The sequence below is a fragment of the Chiroxiphia lanceolata genome, chromosome 5 (genome assembly GCF_009829145.1).
Source record: "Chiroxiphia lanceolata isolate bChiLan1 chromosome 5, bChiLan1.pri, whole genome shotgun sequence".
Classification (NCBI taxonomy): domain Eukaryota; kingdom Metazoa; phylum Chordata; class Aves; order Passeriformes; family Pipridae; genus Chiroxiphia; species Chiroxiphia lanceolata.
The window spans coordinates 13,885,457-13,903,496 of record NC_045641.1 but is presented as its reverse complement, the minus strand read 5'-3'; the positions used below and the strand labels follow the sequence as shown (position 1 = coordinate 13,903,496).

General features: G+C 39.4%; 1 protein-coding gene across 4 annotated transcripts in view; it reads left to right on the top strand.

Moving 5' to 3' along the window:
* Positions 1–18,040, top strand: part of ATXN7L1 (ataxin 7 like 1) — a 117,048-nt gene that overhangs the window by 54,979 nt on the left and 44,029 nt on the right. The window contains exon 1 of one of the 4 annotated variants that reach the window (XM_032688295.1): positions 13,138–13,155. The exons of the other annotated variants lie outside the window; for them this stretch is intronic. The gene's annotated coding sequence lies outside the window, so the exon portion shown is untranslated. Of the gene's footprint in view, positions 1–13,137; positions 13,156–18,040 lie in introns of those variants that run through there. 4 annotated transcript variants of the gene reach the window in all.

Genomic DNA, 18,040 nt, shown 5'->3' with positions numbered 1-18,040 from the left:
GTCTCCCAAGAACAGAAGAAGGAGGTGCACAAGGTCGTTACACACAACCCCAGTGCCACAGTTCACATGTCCTAGCTTGGAATCCTGGGAGTCATGAAAACTTCATCCAGTGTCTGTTTGACAGACTTGGGAAAAACTGGAATATTTTGGACTTTCTTTTCCACGTCCTAGATCCCTACTGCTCCATAAGCATTATCTTGAGAATAAATTAGATCAAAATTAGCCTGTCTTTGCATCTGAAAAAGGACAGGAATGAAAGGTCAATGGCAATGCTGCAGCAAGGAACACACTTAGCAGGGTTTGGGTTTTTTTTTAAGGGAACTAGGAAGAGAGGCAGGTCAGGATATTTGCGTATGCAGTCCATGTTATGTTCATAGCTTTCACTCTAGTTTATTTTCATAAACTAGAGAAACGAAACCACAAAGACTGGACTGCCATGTCTCACAGACATTAGTAGTTTTGACATTGCCATGATACTCCAATTTAGGAGTTCTTAGAAACAAACAGTTGAAAAGATTTTTCTCGTACAGTTAGCATGGGTTAAGTGAAGATTCTGCCTGTGCACTCCCTAAGGTTGTTCCTCTTCAGCACTTTGTACCAGTATTATCCATGTGCTTTCCTGCCTTCCTATGGTGATTCTCATAGCACTCTCGCTGTAGGGAAGGCATAAGGGAACAAAGCTGTGTTGTTGCTTCTGCCCTTATTTCAGGATGTCCAGTCATCTTGAACCTGTGAGTGGCCTGTTCTTGTTTTGTGTGATGAAAAGTCAAAATGCAAAATCAGATTTTGGAAATGCAGGCAGGAAAGGGTGAATTGCCTTTCCTCTTTGTATTTTCAGATCTCCTTCAGTGAAACCTGGCAAAATTTACTTCAGCCTCTTCTGCTTTGCTTTCATCCTCAGAGGGATTCAAGTTACTCAGTATCCCCTGTGCTAGGACAGTTTTACTTCCAGTTGCGTATCATGTGATGCAGTTATATGAAGGAATTACAAAGTTTTTGCCAGCATTTGCACGAGAAGCACTCCTTGAGAAAATAAGTTGGGTTTAATTTTGGTTTTTAACTCACAGGTTTGAACGTGACAATTCTAACTAGATAGTATCGCTGAGATGAACCAAAGTTCAAATAAATGAAACGCAGAGCTTCAGGTATCAGGGTTCAAAAGAGAGATATGGAAACAAATACATTCCATTGAACACTTAAAATTTCAACTAGGTTAGTGCTAGGCTTTGTTTTAACCATTAGTTATTCATTGAGGTTTTTCTCCATAGTTCCATTTTATAAAACAGAAAAAAATCAGTTTTTAAACTATCTTGGTTTAGTGTCATTTTAGTAGAATTGCCTAATGTCTTGATTTTGTTACATCTTAAGCTTTGATGTTTAATGTAGGGTTAGATTGACTTTTTTCCCCAAAAAAAAGCATACATACAACACAAAAAAATCCCAATGTACTTATATTCTTTAACACTTAAAGAATGTTAGAATCTGCTGGAACGTTCTGATTAATAGGAAAAGAATATACGAATGCCATCTGACTCTCTACAGTCAAAATTGCATAATATCAACTGTTAAACTAGTCAAACAGGTGGTGCTTTTATGTGTTTATGATCTAACAAAACTGTGTTCTCTGCTGCAGCAGCACGTCACACCTTCACTTTGCAACCTTCTCTTCTTTAGCTTAGGCAAATACAAACTGTGCTCCACTCAGATCTACCCGAACAGGATCTTGAGGGGTGCACTACTACTTTCATTTTTTGAAAAAGTATTACAAAGTTCATAGTTTCAGGTAACATAATCATAGGAAACTTGTGTGTGTGTGTCCAAGAGTCAGATTTAACCTGGCTATTTTATGTCTGTGAAGAAAAGTAATGCATAAAGCGTGGCTTAGCTCAGCTTTGTAAGGCAGATCTTTGGATTGCATAAGATGCCAAAGTACCATTTTCTTCATGATCTTCTTGTGTTTTGCCTATAAATTTTGTAGCAGTCATTTTGTGTTCTTAGGTGGCTGTACAGCATCTGTTCAAATAAATGAAGTTAATATATGAAGCTATTTCATCACATGTAATGCTATGGAGCAGTTCAGAGAACAAAAATCTGAAGATGCTCGTTCAAATACGTGTTCTATCCCTTCTAAAACTCAATGTAATACTGCATGGTGTCTTTTTCAGTACACACGTGTCTGAAGGTGATACAATCGATGTTTGTTCTACTGCCAGTAGAAAATATACTAAGTAAGTGCGAGGAGTTGTGACACAGGAAGGGGTCAGACCTTGCTTCATTCAAAGAGGAAGCTGCTAGCTCCTCAGTGTTTGTGTTGCAAATTGTTCCGGGCTTTTAAAGGCTCTATTTCACCCTGTCTGACCCTCCTTTTTTTTTTTTCTTTCCCTTTCAACTGGGATTCTTTTTTTTAGTGCAGTTCACATAAGACATTTACACTGGATGCAACAGCATCATTATTGACCTAAGCTGGTTTTACTTGTTACACTTTGCCTTTCTCATTTTTCTGACATGCTTCACTTTAAAGCTCAGCTTCAACTGAACCGCAGGGATCAGTCCCAATTGGTTTTTTAAAATGTTCCATTAAATGATTAGTTTTGGGAAGACAGTTTGTTCTTAAATAATTCAACCCTCCAAGTTGAAGGAGGACCATGGATATAGCACAAGCATGTTACGTTATGCAGGTATAGATGACATCTTTGAGGTCCCCTTGGTCAGCAGGGTGTATACTGGTCTTCTTTGGGAGAAATGGCTTTGGGGCTCTAAGTCTGCAAAGTTTCTGCCAAGAAGTTCCATGTAAGTTTTCCAAGATTTGGTAAAGTTGAGTGGCCACAGTGCTGAGCTAATGCCATTCCTTGCACACTGAGAGGATAAAGTGTGGTCAACATAATGTTAGCTAATTCTACTTTTTATGTCATTAGAGACTGCAATTGGATGTATTAAGTGTCTGATTCAGATCACCTGAAGATAATTCTGGAAATTTTGAAATGTTGTCTATTTTTATTGTTTTTTTAAAAAGTGTACCTATTTGCAAGAACTTAATCTCTGCATTTTTAACTTAGACCAAGAAGTTTCTTTAGATCATCTAGAACTATGCATAAGAAGTGTTGCTGGGTGAAACTGTAGTAATTAATAACTTGTTTAAATTGAAAAATGGCAGCTATGGTAACTATTGTATAGGAAGCTGTACTTTGGCTTAAAATGTTTGATTTACAGGTAAAAAGGAAGAATGGTGCAAGTTTGAGAATCAATATTATTACAAAATGTAAGGTTTTATCGTGTGGGCTTTGCACATATTATGTGGAACAGGCATGGAGACCTGGGCTTACCTGTCTTTAGGTGAAGACAGTGTAGACATCTATGTGTAAGATGCTACCCATTCAGTATTAGCTTTACATAAGAAAAGGCAATTTTCATAAGATTACCCTGACATTTAGCAATTTCTTTTCAGGTATATTAAAAAAAAATGCTACTGGAGAAAAGGTTGAGCAACTTTATTTGTTTTACTGCCCTGTATTTTCCCTGTGATATAAGAGTATCTGCCTTACATTCCCTGCAAGTGTTCCTTGGTATGCAAGTGCCTCCCCCACACTGTGGGACTTGGCTGGCCGAGCAGCGCCTCTTCCCATTAGTCATCACTGCCTTCCCTGGTGCTGCGTGCATGAAAGTAATTCTTTAAAGTAGTTGCTCGTAGTTCATTTTTTTAAAGATTATTTCATAATACATCATTGCAGTAGTACCTTCTTGTAAGCATGGACCAAATCTTGGTCACTAACACAAGCATTTTTATGTGGCATAAAAGGATACACTGCAAATAAATCACTACTTATTTCTTTTAATCTAGTTTCCAAATTGTTTGACTTTTGCCATTCAACACAGCTTCCATTCACGTGTTCGGGAAGCTTTTGAAAGCATATGAATGGTAATTTTCCTAGTTTTTCTGGAACTTTATGTAGTTCCAGCAATGTCTGCAGCAGGCTGCCTAATAAAAATGACTTGCATTCCTAGATACATTAAATTGTGCTGATGGCAAAAATGACTAAACAATTTTAAAATGTAACCCACACAGTTACGTTAAAATATGTTTTGGCTTAGTCGATATTAATCTATAGTAAATTATTACCTGCAGTGATGTTTAGTAGTGGTTTTATTAATGTGGATTAGCCATTTACAGACTTGTAGTAGTTTGCTTTTTAACATTGATTGTAATCCATCTATTCTTACATTATCAAAAGGCTTCCTGATGTCTGTTGTTTAGCGATCTTTCTTTCCTTAATGTGTGGAATATTCATATAGTGTTGTAAGAAATAGAATAACCACTTTGCTTGTGGTGCAAATGAACACTTACATCTTCATAACAGTGTTACACTGTCTTTCATATTGGTTTGTTTTTTTTTGATGGGCAACCTGTGTTTTATTTGTTCCATGCTGACTTACCAATTTTGGTATAGTGAAACTTTGTTTGAATGTAGAACTTAATTTTAATGTAGTGAGATTATTTCTTTCTAACTCTCAATTTAAAATTAATTAAAAATGTGGTTTTTAATTAACTATGAGAGAAAATAAATAGTGCAATTGTTGTATTTCCAGTTCATATTTTACTTGAAAACTCTGGGGCAAATTAAAGGTGCAAAATGTTTTCATTTTAAAGTTTAGGACATAGAGAATTTTCAGTGTCAGGAGTAGATTTTTTTTAATGAACTGTATTAGTCTCAGAAGGAGGATACTAATAGTATAATAGTGTTAAGTCCCAAGTCATGGAGAAGCGTTATAACAAATTCCCTGTCTTTTTGTATTACTTGTCTGATAGTCTTATCTTAGATATGCAGAAGTCACTGATGAAGTAGGTCTGCAGTCCAGCAGTTCTAAGTTTTTCTAGTGTTTTGTTCTTGAAAATGAAGTACATTTTTTCTTGGTGATACACAAAGATAGTGAATGAAGAGTTTCTCTCATTCTTTATCCAGTTCTTTACAGAGTCGTGATCACATTTCTCAAAATATTAGAGTTAGTTACTCGTTCTTACTCTATTTGTCATATCCTCTCTACTGCCATACCTGAAGGCAGGTGGGTTAACTAAGACCAGCCAGCATGGTACAAGTATCTGGTGATTGATGCCAGACTGTCACACTTGCCATTGTTTCCCAAAATAATATTGTTTGAAATAGGACAGTGGTCAATGATGTTTCATGGGAATAAACTCTTGAGCCTCAATCGGGAGATATTGGAAGAAGACTATACAAGTTGGAGACTCAGCTGTGAGAGCACCCCTGGATCACAAGGTGCAGTGGTGCTGCTCTTTTCCAGAGAGGACTGAACACCAAGTGAGAACCATGGTCCATGTAAAATAAGTAAGAACCTGTTTCAACAGCAGCAAAACCTTGAGTAGCTTTAAAATGTTATCATCTCGCTGTGATGTTTTCTTTGTTGGTGGTATCAGTGCCCTTTACACAGCTCTCTTGAGTGTCACAGTGTCAGGGTGTCACTCTAATGGGCACCTGAATGGATCTGAAGGCACTCTGCTGCAGGGGGCACCTTACCCTTCCTACCCAGTCCTGGGACCCTCTTCCTTGCCTACTGCTTGTCTCACCCTGTAGTGACAGTATTCAACTTGTTACCGAATAATAGGAGAAAGCTATTCACTTTGATTTATTTGTGGTTTAGCGCCTTTTCCCCCTTTCTTTGGTTACTTTTCTGCTGGTTTAGCAAGCTAAGCTCACTCATCAGGGCAGCCGGTGAATGCCAGAGATAGTGCAAGGTGAAAGCAGAGAGAGTGCATGGTTCAGAGTAGCCCTTACATAGGGAACAGCAGCAGCAATTAATTATTAATTCAGGTCTGCCTGTCTTCTCTAAACTACAATCTTAAAAGTGTATCTTTTGAAAAGGACACCTGACCTTGAAGATGAAAGACTTACAACTTGAATTTATCTTAAGGTGGTCTTTTTCTGTGCTGTGCCTGTTCAGATTTGAGGGTTTTTTTGTAGTTGGTAGCTACAGACTACTGACATAAATACATTGATATATTGCCAACTGTATCCTGGGCTGCATCAAAAGCAGTGTGGCCAGCAGGTCGAGGAAGGTGATTCTTCCCCTCTACTCAGCTCTCATGAGACCCCACCTGGAGCACTGCGTCCAGCTCTGGGGCCCCCAGTGTAAGAAGGACATGGACTTGTTGGGGCACGTCCAGAGAAGGGCAAAAAATAATGATCAGAGAGCTGGAGCACCTCTGCTGTGAAGACAGGCTAAGAGAGCTGAGGTTGTTCAGCCTGGAGCAGAGAAGACTCTGGCGAGACCTTAGAGCACCTTCCAGTACCAAGGGGGGCTACAGCAAAGCTGGAGAGGGACTTTTTACAAGTGATAGGACAAGGCAGAATGGCTTCAAACTGAAAGAGAGCAGGTCTAGATTAGATATAAGGAAGAAATTCTTTACTGTGAGGGTAGTAAGGCACTGGAACAGGTTGCTCAGAGAAGCTGTGGATGCCCCATCCCTGGAAGTGTTCAAGGCCAGGCTGGATGGGTCTTTGAACAACCTGGTCTAGTAGAAGGTGTCCCTGCCCGGGCACTTGGGGTTGGAATGCAATGGTCTTGAAAGTCCCTTCCAACCCAAACCATTCTATGATTCTGTGATCTAAGAATTGGTGGCAGCATGTTTTTGTTTTTTTTTTTCCCCAAAAGGGCTCCTCTCTAACAGGAATTCACAGCCCTAAAGAGCGATGTGGTGAGGAGTAAGTTCTAATGTGTTGAGTAAGCTGTTAATATTACCAAAAGACATAGAAAGTCTAGAAGACAGCTCTAAAACTTCACATATTCTGACTGACGAGGATTAAAGTAAAAATTTTAACTTACAGAAAATGAGATTTAAGTGGGGAAAAATGTAGTGAGGACTGCTGGACTGCATATCCAAAATATTGCCTTCTGTGGCACTGAATTCAGGAGGGAGAGGATAACAGATTGAATACAAGTTTCTGCAAAAACTTTATGAATTTTATTTATGGATTGCTTTTATTGTGCATTATCTGAGCAAATGTATTTAATGAGACTGCACAGATGTTATGATTATTCAAAGGTTGGGGATCAGAACAAGAGGAGTAAGGAAATCCTTATGTTTAAAACTTTGTTTTTAATATTTTTTAATTTTAAAAGTAGTATTTTATATTATCCATTATATGGGAAAAAAAGTTCTTGAAGTCTGAGGTAATCCATACAGTTGCAGAGCAAATGATGGACAAAAGCTGTGGGGTGTGATTCAGGAATTAAAAATGTAATAAAACCTGTATTTCTTCAGTGTATGCAGATGACTTTAAAATGTGTTTTCTGCATGTACTTTTGTATGTTCAGTTAAATCCACTCTGGACTATTTTTGAGGTACATATCAGCAAGCAATTAAATACTGGTTTGACGGTTTCAATCAACTTCTATGCAACTTGCAGCACATTTTTGCAGCACTGTCAAAACATGCATACCCACAGGACGTGAAAATTATGTGAATTTAATTTAAATCTAAATTACTGATTCTAATGTGAGACTAATTGAAATAAACCCTTTATTATCAGTTGAATTAAGTCAGTAAGAGATACCAACTAGTACTTGGGATTGTGAAATAATTTCACAACTAAGAAATATATTTAACATTGGCGTGCTTGTGAAGATATATGCAGCATTGCACACATCAGGCAACAGATTTGTTCTTGTTTGCTGTAAGTAGTAAAGGATACATTTGAGGCCTTTCCATGTAACACCATAAGGAAGCAATATGTTTATGAGGAAAAAAGTAATAGATTTCGGAAACCACTTCAATGTAGAGCAGCGTTGCTTCTATAAGAAATACTATTTTTGCATATTTTGCTTGTAAATTCATTAGCTCTTTATGAGCTAATATTATCATTTAACATGTAAATATTATTTAAGAATACCCAAAAACTTTCAGAACCATTGAGCAGTGGAAAAAATTGTATGAGAGAAGTACTGAGGGATTTGTGTCCATGAGCTCGCTTGAAGAATTGCAGGTTTAAATGTTGGAGGAGGAAAGTTCATTCCACGTTGTGTTAGTTTCATTGGTTATCCTAGAAGCACATAAGCACAAAGCTGCACTTGTAGTGATACTGCTGAGCTCCATTGCACTGGTGAGGTGCCCAAGTGTTTGAAATCATAATTTATAAGCAATTGAGAACAAGGACTGGGTTTTGCATTGCTGTACAATATTAACTCTAGCTATTTTGGAAAGACAGTGTGATCATTTCTTGGTACTTCAACTTGCCTACATAGTTTAGGTTAAAAGATATACAGCAAGAAAGCTGTGTTCAACTCAAAATGGAAACAATTTCATTCTTAATTTTTTTGTTATGATAGTTTGTTTTTAATAAGAGAAACTGATCTCTAGGAAGCCTGACCGAGGAACAGCTATCCTGTGCTAGACATTAAATAAACACTTTCTGAAAAGATGATGTTTTCCTAAGAAAGTAGATGGTAGGTTGTCTTTTCTTGTGCTGTTAAAAGCTGGTTTTAAAATGTGATTTGTATGCTTATTGACATATAAATGGGAAACAACTTTTTGGCCTGAATGAAGAATGAAAAGGGAGAGAACGGTGTTTGTCGTAAATTACTGTATGAGAAGGATGGAGCAAACCTCATGCAAGGACTGACTGAAATCAAGTGCAAGTAGTTGTTCCTTGCCTCAAATATGGACAAATCTCAGATACATGGAGGGGGCAAGCAGAAAAAAAAGGGAGTATCTCAGGGTATGGATGTATCTCAGTCCTTCTAGGATTTCCCAAAAATAATAGTCTAATTGATGGCTTTATAAGTGAATTGTGCAGGACTAAGGCAGTCCTCAACTAAAGCAGTGTTCCTCACTTTTCATTTCTAAGAGTTTAAACAAGAAGCCAGAATCCCATGGCATTTCTGGAGGAGCTGCCGTGAAAATTTGGGATTGCTGAGGCATCAGTCTGATCTGTAGGGTAATGTAAGCATAGCTGAGTGTCTGTCAAGCACCACTTGTTAGTCAGGGCTTTGTACTTCTCCTCAGTACAACAGAAGTTTCATTTGTATATGGAGGTCTATAATGCTTTCAGAGTAACAGGAGTGTTTTATAGGCCACAAACACAGCTTTGTGCAGTGTGTTTCTGAAAATGGATCAGATGCTTGACCTGTTGGAAAAGTTGAGTCAGGATGTTTGGTATTCATAGAAATCTGGGTCCCTTCTCTTCTTTTCTGTTAAATGTGGTTTAGGTAAGATATCCCTTGGTAGTTTCCAAAAGCTGTTTGCAGAAATGATCAGCTAGAGTTTTAGAAATTCTTCTGAAATAATCTCTGCGGGCAAAATCAGTACAACTTTGTGTTTCTCGAGCGCTATGACTTGCATTTCTCTAACACCCCTCTTCTCTTCTTTGGTGCCAAAATATCTGTGGCACTGAAACATAAGAAACCTGATTTGGGGCTCAGAGTGAGATTAATAAACAACCAAAAAACACCCAAAGCACTTCATACAGCTGCCACTCAAATACATGCTCGTGGTTTGTTTCTCTGTTGGGTTAAAGTGTTTTGCCTGAAGTCTGCTCTGTTGTTTTTGCTGGTGCTGAATTCCTGAAGCTGTAGCCTTGTTTCTAAGTGGGAAAAAAACCCTGCATGTTGACCTAACTAGCAGTATGAGGAAACAAAATTAATTTTGGCACTATTTTAGGCCTGCACAGCTTTAGCAAGAAACATGTATACTCCCAACAGATTGGACTCCTGATTCTGCTTTTTAAAAGTTTTAATCCCAGAACGCATTCCAGACTAGGCGCTCTCCGCGTGGTGGGTACTAAGAAATGTTCCCAGGTTCAAGTAGCTTAAATGTGCAAGCTGTCTGATAGTGCCAGTGTCCGTCAGGAAAGCACTTCATAGTTAAATTTGGGACCTCCTGTTCCAAATTCTATGGGAATATTCTTCTGATGCACAGCATAAAAGAGTTGCTATAAAGTGCTACTGGCATACAACTTTTTTTTTTCTTCAATAGGGACAAACCCAGCTTTGTCAATTCAAAACTAGCTACATGGATTAGATGTTTTCTTTTCAAGATAGTCTTTAAAACAGCCTGAAATCCTAACTTCATGCTGACATCAGGCAAGTTAATGTCTATATCTAGGCTTTGGTAAGTAGGCAGTCTTCTTAATGTTTTTTATGTAGTACTACTATAGCCAGAAACACATTTACAGCCTGAAAAAATCATGTTACAAAGGAATCACTCTTAGCTACTCCTTATTTCATAGCCACTTCGTTAAAGACTGCAAGATGAGCAAAGAGAGTGGTCCTTTAAAAAAAGAAAAATCCTTTCCACCCCCATATTACCTACAATGAATTTTTCTTTTAACTATTTGCTTGTTTTGTTCTCAGCCTTTTTGCAGATTTTGGGTTCTGTGCTAAAACTTCTGTATTAAGATTCTACAGTTAGAAAATATTTACTTACTGTACAATGTTTTCTAAATAAGATTGAGTGCAGAACTTGTTTGTCATAGCACAAACTGTGTCTGTTACATGACATTGTATAAAGAAAACCATTTAGTTAGTCTAAGTTAGTCTATAAGGTAGATGTCCGTGGTCTTCAGCCCAGCTGTAGAAGTCCTTTCCTATTTAAATAAGTGTCTTGATATTGCTGATGAATTTCCCTTTTTAGATTGAAAATGAAAGCATTGGTTATCACTTCCTGAAACATTTGGTTTAGGTGATCTGATGATGGATCACTTGAGATGCCCAATATTAAGATACAGAAAACGGTCAACATCCTGATTGTATCTTAAACAAAAGCTAAGGTCTGCTTTGTTTTTCAGAAGATGGATTTTTACTTTCAGATAGTGAAAGCATCACTTTGAATTTACTTCTGCTAGATTGTTTGCATGGTTACTGGGCGTGCATATTCCCCACCCCCCCTCAAATTCTGGTGAGTTGTTTTGCTTCTATGTGGAAGTTAACCCTTCCTTATCATTACCCTGTGTTATATTTTAAACATTCACAACCACAGAATGTCTTACTGGCCGTTCAAGACCTGTGACATGACCTTTATCACATGCTGACGTGAGGCAGCAATCACCACTCACTTTGCAGCAGCCTTGCAGCCCCGTGGATCCCCAGGATTATGTGTTACAGCACGCTTTGACAGCTGCTCCACGGGCATGAATCTGAGACCTACAAATAGGTATTAGCAGCATCTAACATCCTAGCCATAAAATGATGGAGGTATGCAACACAACTCGTAGTTTCTTTCAGCCTTCAATTTCTCAGCTTTGCTGGAGCTTTTCATGAGCATGTATTTTTGCTGGATTTTTTTTCCAGCCAGTTTTAAACTTTTTACCTAACTATTTGTCTTATTATTTATTTACATGTTGATATCACTTGCCTATTTTTTCTATACCCATTATTGTTTCTCTTCTGCTTATTTATCCCTCCATATTTTATTTTGTTTCATTATTCCTTGGCTTCAGTGATTGCCTCTTCATGAGGCATGTATACCTGCAGTGAATGATTTCCTATACAGAAATCCCAGAAGCATTCAGGACTATTTTGCTTAGGCCACCTTATGCCTCAAACAAATAATCTGTTTTATTTTTGACCTCAAGCCCCATGTTCAAGTTAAATTAAAAACAAAGCAAGCAAACAATGCCACAAACCAATTGTTTATGCACCTTCAAAGATCTGTTGGCCAAATTTCTGGCCTCCATTTTTGGATCCAGTGGGTTAGGATGTCTTGAATCCAGTTATGTCTTCTACTCTATTGAAATCGCTGCCAGGACCCGCAGTACCCTCTGAAGAACTTACTTACTGTACCTAATCTTTGAGAGTTCTGGTTCTGTGTTTTCACACTTCCTGTCTCCTTGCAAGGCCTCAGAAAGAGGATTCTGTGATTAAGAAATTTGGCTCCCACCCCACTGGGATCCCCGCTTAGTTGGAGAGGGTGCACAGCAAGGGAATGCAGCACTCCAGAGAACCTCTTCCAGCTTAATTTCCTGGGGAACACTGCTCCATTCATGTGTGCAAATATATGGAATTTAATCCTAAAACATTTTAAAATACCTTGCGATGTGAGCTTGCATTTATCGGTGTGCTTCATGTTGGACACAGCTGTGAGAATAAATTTGCATTTAAACTGGGGTCCCATGCTGACCTGCTACAAATTGGTGGGTTTGGCTGGTTTTAGTGGACAAACCAACTCGACTGCCGGAGGAGTTGCATGTATGTGGGAAGAGCTGAGGGGGCTGCCCTTTTAAGTCTGGTTGAAACAAATTACTTGTAATGGCATCAGGTAAACATTAAACATACTGCCATTCCAAATCTTGAGAGTTATGCCAAAGGAGGAATTTCTGGTTAATGGGGAACCTGCCACTTCCAGCAGCAGTCAGCTGGCTGAGGGTTTGGTGGAGGAATGCTTTAACACGCAGAGCTGTGCTACAGCAAAGCTCGGCTTAGTGATATAGCTTTTTATTTCAGGTAGTGACACCATAGCTCTGATATTTGCATGCTTGTGATTATGGAGTACTTGTAAGAAGAAAAATAGGTAATTAAGAACTTCATGTTTATCCAGCAGCTGACTATAACATGATCTTAATCCTGGGTCCACTTGTACTCCATTCTGTAAAATTCAAAGCTTAATTTTTAATTACCAGTTACTATACACTATTGTGTGGAGTTCAGCAAGTGCTAGAGGCCAAGAGAGGTGGATGGAGTACATAACATTGCTGGCGGTGGCTGAAGCCATGGCACTGCTGGCACATTGGCTGCTCGAAGGACTGGCTTTTCCCTAAGCCTTCCAAAACTGAATCAGAAGTTGGACAACTTTTCAGGAGAAAAACTGAGTGATAAATGAAACAGGGTCTTCACAATTAAAAGTTTTGCGCTTAACTGTGCCGATCCTGAGCTTTTCGCTGTTAGGGATTTTCCTGCTCGTCGCGTTGAAAAGGGACGATAGAGAGCAGCAAGACGGATGTCGGGAGCGGGCGGCGGCGGGCCCGGGAGGGGGAGCTCCGGGCCCGCTCCTCTCCTCTGCTCCTCCCGGGCCTTTGCTCTCCTCCTCCTGGTCCTTCTCCCGGCAGCCTCCCAGCCGCTGACGGCGCCTGCGGCCCGGCAGCCCCGCCGAAGGAGGGCCCGGAGCCCCCCCAGGCGAAGCTGTCAGCACACCGGGGGAAGGTGCTGCTGGTGGTTTCACAGCGGGGTGAATGTGAGTCCGGGTCGCTAGAGACCCTGCCTTCCTTTGTTGTCACTGAGTCGAGCGGCGTGAGAAACCTGTTGTAGGAGCCGCATGAGGCTGTAGGACACAACCTTCGCTGGAGAGAAGCATCCACAGAATTACATACGTGCACAGTGAGGAGGGAGGTGACGCGTATCTAAGGGCTGTCAGGAGCACCGGCGGTGCCCGAACTAGCCAAGGCATTCCAGGGCGCAAGGATGCCTTCCAACTCCCGCCCGCTCGGGGAGGGTGCTCCTGGGCTGAGCCTCATGCAGGAAGCCTGAGCGCAGCCCTAGGCCTGCGTGACTATTTGTGGCAATGCCTCTTGTGGACCGAGGACTTTTTAAAACTGGCCTAATAGTTTATAGTAATGTGAGTGAGCGAAGTCAGGTGTAGATATATGAGGGTGAGGAGAGAACAGCAGTTCATTACTTTAGAAGTGAAGGACAAAATAGATATAATTAAGAGTATTTAGACTAAGAGCAGGAAGTGCCAATACTGAAACTTAAGGCATAACCAGAACTTTGACCCTTGGTTATCTGTACTGTGATTATTTTTACTTTTTTTTCCCCAACTGTATCAGCATGCTGTTTTGCAAATATGATAGCTCATGTTGCTTACAGTCTTGGAACCTAATATAGTATGTGATTTTTATTTTTATCTGCAAAAATCTGCACAAGTTGCTGCAAAGATTTTTAGCTTAAGAGCAGACACTGAGCTCCATTTGCAGCAGCATCTGAAAGGTTAAAGAAAAATAGAGGCAGGTAAATAGGAACTTAGCAAGACCCATATATGCAAAGAAGTTACTGTGATTTCTCCCTTATGCATTGTATGTATTGTATGTTCTATGTTTTGTTTTTGCTGCTATTATTTTACATGTGACAATGTGTTTAGAAAAAATAATGCAAACTATATCTGATTACATAGGTAATAGGTAAGTAGTATTTTAGAAATACGTAATTCATAGGGTTCTTTAAAATTTGATTAATAACATGACAGTGGTACCAAAGTAGTTTTAAACACAATGTGCCACTGTAGTGGGAAACTGCTGACTCTTGAATTGGCAACTGTCAACTTTTTTATGGACTCTTTTATATGTATTCCATAGAGCTTTTTAAATAAAGAACAAGGCAATTGCTGAGTGTTTGCTTTTTGGAAGCTTTGATATGGTTCTAGATGTGTAAGTTTAATTTAAAAGGAAGTGAGTACTTTCATTATGCTGAATTATTCTTTAAATATATCTGATTTCTCTCAGTGTGGAGTTCTTGGAAAGAGAGGGATTACCTGCAAGCTTTGAGGGCTAAATAGTATCAGGTTTAATGTCGTCATTACCGCTTTACCTCTGCTATGCTGTGGTTTGAATTACAGCTGAATTACTTGGTGTGTGCATGGATTACAGCCTCCCTCTATTTGTTCTAATGAACTTAAAAGGAGAAAATCTTAAAGTTCTGTATCTCCATTATATTTTTTTTAATTGTTATAAATCTAAGTGACACTAGTTTTAGAGTTTTTAGAGGAAAAAAGGAAACCTACTTGTTTACCCAAAACTAGTGTTATTGAACAGAGGTGATGTCTGTGTAAGTCTGTGAAATATTGTGGCTGCTAAGTGAGCTCTGATTTCTGTAAAGTAAGAGATGTCCTGAGGTCTCTATCCAGTGTTGCTTTATATATAATTAAAATACAAAACCAGCATATACTAATTTGTTTAAAACTCACTATGTGCCAGATTTTGACAGGTAATTATGAAGAAGACAGAAGTCATACAAAAGTAGTCCATGTAACTACAGTATTTAATAGTTCTACAGTTAACTAGGAGGGAGGGGGGTAGCATGTAACATTTATGACTTGTAAATTGTCATAAAATTACTAGCAAGAGAGAGCTCCCTGATACAGGATGAAGCAAGATTGCCTGTGAAAGTGGACTCAGCAAGCCAATTCAGTATATTGAATCTGTGAGGCTACATCTGGGGACAGCAATACACGCTGTACTTGCAGGGCAAATCAGCCTGTTCTAGGAAGCAGTTGCTGAAAGACTCAAGGTTATATTATATAATGTGCCTAGTCTCTATCTGTACACTGTAATTCATGGATTAATACTAGGATGAAGCCAAAGGTGTGCCAGGAATGTTTTGAAAGGGAAGAAGAGCAGAAAAAGAAATTGCATCTCTGTTTGGTTGGTGGTATGACTGCAGCTGTAACATGCAATCCCTGATGCCAGCTGCCACGCTTTGCTCTGGGGCCTTCGGGCCATAAAAGTTCACTGTCCTTTTGTAAGTGCCACCTCTGAAGTACTCTGAAAGTGTTTCATAGTCTGTTGCTAATCAGGTTTCTGGCTAGAATTGATATCTTGGAGTGGGAAAGCAGTAATGGAGCAGAAAGTTTTGTAAGGGCAGTTCACATCTATGTGCTTGACAGATATGCAACCTGGTAGTTACAGGCTGAAATTTACTGCAGCAGTCGTCCCCATTCTTTGGGTGTCTTTCCTCAGACCTTACAGTGAGTTAGTGCACTAGTTTGCCATTTACAGTCTTTCCTAGTTTACTAGGGCTGAGTTGGAGGAGGGGAGTGTTGACCTAATCTTGTTACAGTAAACAAGAGGTAAAGACTTTTAAACCTTCTGTTGATGTGAATTGTTGAATGTTTAACAGTCTTTTGCTCCCAGTTGTTTACAGTAATTGAGTCCTTTCCCTTCTTGCTCTTGTGCTGCTGTCCTCATTACTATGTATTCCAAGATAAATACCCTACACAAGACTTGCAAATACTGTGCAGCACCAGATCTGTTCTCTGGTTTTGTTTGTTGAAAGTTACACCTTCCAAAATATGTTAGTCCCTAATACTAAGAATAAACTTCATGTCCTTAGGTAAAACAGCAATAACAGACAGCAGACTTCCTGTAACTTCCACTGCTGTCACCGTTTAGGCAGTAGGCATTTAGGCATCTGAAATGTAAGGAGAAATAAGAAAAACTAAAAGTGTCAGAGTTCTCTGATAAGTAATATCTATCATAGTGAATTTTGCTTTTGAACTATTTTTTTTCTTGAATTATTTTTTTTCCAGACCTTAAGCAACCTGGAAAGTGAAGACATTTGGGACTAGGCAGCAGGAGAGGAGGGGTAATAAGGTTGTAGATTTAGCACATGCAGATTTCCCCAAGTGTTACAATAATGTTCTGATAGGTAACCCTCTTCCTCTATCTCATCCTGCACTTGGTGACCCTCTGTTTCTAACTATCATTTGAAACTAACTTGAGCTGTTCAGTGTAAATAAACCTTTTTCTCTCAATATTTAGATACAGTAGGTAAATCAGGGGTGATAACTCAGGCATGGTTAGTTTTGGTTCACTTGTTAGCCATTGCTGGTTAAATCTGCTGTACTGTCTAGCTACCAATTGGCAGACTCAGCAAAAAGCTTTAGAAAATACTTGCTCTGTGATCCATTTGCCAAATACAGAGTTTAGTTCCTCCTCTGTAATCAAGCTGGAGTCAGTTGATTATAGCTGAGATTTTTCATGTCAGTATCGTGCTTGTTGTCCTTTCCCTGGCTCTTTGGTCAAGTGACTTCCACTGCTGAAAAAAATAAACTGCATCTTGAACTCCTCTAGTTTAGAAGTATCTCTTGTCTCTAAACAGTAGAATTTCTTTCAACTATAGCAGCATCAATTTGATGAAAAGGGGCAACTTCCAGAAGGGTCTAAAGAGTATGAAGTATCTTCTGGAGTTTGCTGTTTCCTAACAGATGGAGAAAGGTTCCAGTCCTTGAGCAGGAACACAGTCTGATTCAGAGGAAGCAATTGGTAGGTAGGAAACATAATGTTGGATTTTTTCCATTTCCTTCCCCATCTACCTTTGTATTTCACTGTCAATTACACTTTTGGCATTGTGGCCAGGAAAACAGCTTCAAGCTGGGTTGATATTACTGTGGCTGTGTTTTTCTTACAGTTAGGAAAGCACTTGTGTTTTTTAGTTTGGCCTTATTTAGAATATCTGATTTAAATGGCTGAACTTTAAATTGTACTCTTGAATGATTTCACAGCTCAGTCCCTCTACATGGACACCATTCCAGCTCTGTTTGAGGTGATTGCTGTTTGCCCTGCTGGCTAGTGCCTGGCTCCTGCATTGTCACAAGCATCTTGTGCTTGTCTGCACCCAGCTCCCAGCATCCCAGCGAGGCTGCAGCCCTGATGCAGGATGCAGGAATGTGTGCAACCAGCTCGAGTTTGACACTGTGCCTGAGTTAATAACATTTCTTGGAACCCAGAACACAGGGGTAACACTGCCAGGCAGTGGCCTCGCCTGAAGTCTTTGCCATTTTCCCCAATACTCTTGCCTTTGGAAATGCCATACAGAAACAAAGTGGCTCACTTTCGATTGAAAAAAGGACTTCAGTCTTACACTGAAAAAAAGATGTTGCATAATTCCTGAACCCATACTGTCCCTAGAAGTATAGGAACATTTGCACCAAGCTGCACCTAGGCTAATGAGCCCAGCTGGAGCTGATTTGTTTCTGCATCTCTGGTACAGATAATCTGACCATGGATAATTGAGTGTTGACTCTATAAATAACCCACTTTGAAATCCTTGTCTTAAAATTGTTTTCTCTTCTTCCTGTTAGCTTCCAAGCTTACTTCCTCTGTAATCATTTGTTGGCTGACCAAAGGCTACTCTCATCTCTTGACAAACAGATGTACGAGTCATTCTTCCCACCTGAAGTAAAATGTTACACCAAGCATGGATGAAAACAGGTTCTAGCACTATAAAAAGCCAGCTAAGTCCTGGTAGGAAATAATCATCCTAATGTTCTACCTATGCTCCAGTTGGCTCATTTGGTTTAAACCAAAAATGACTGATACACATC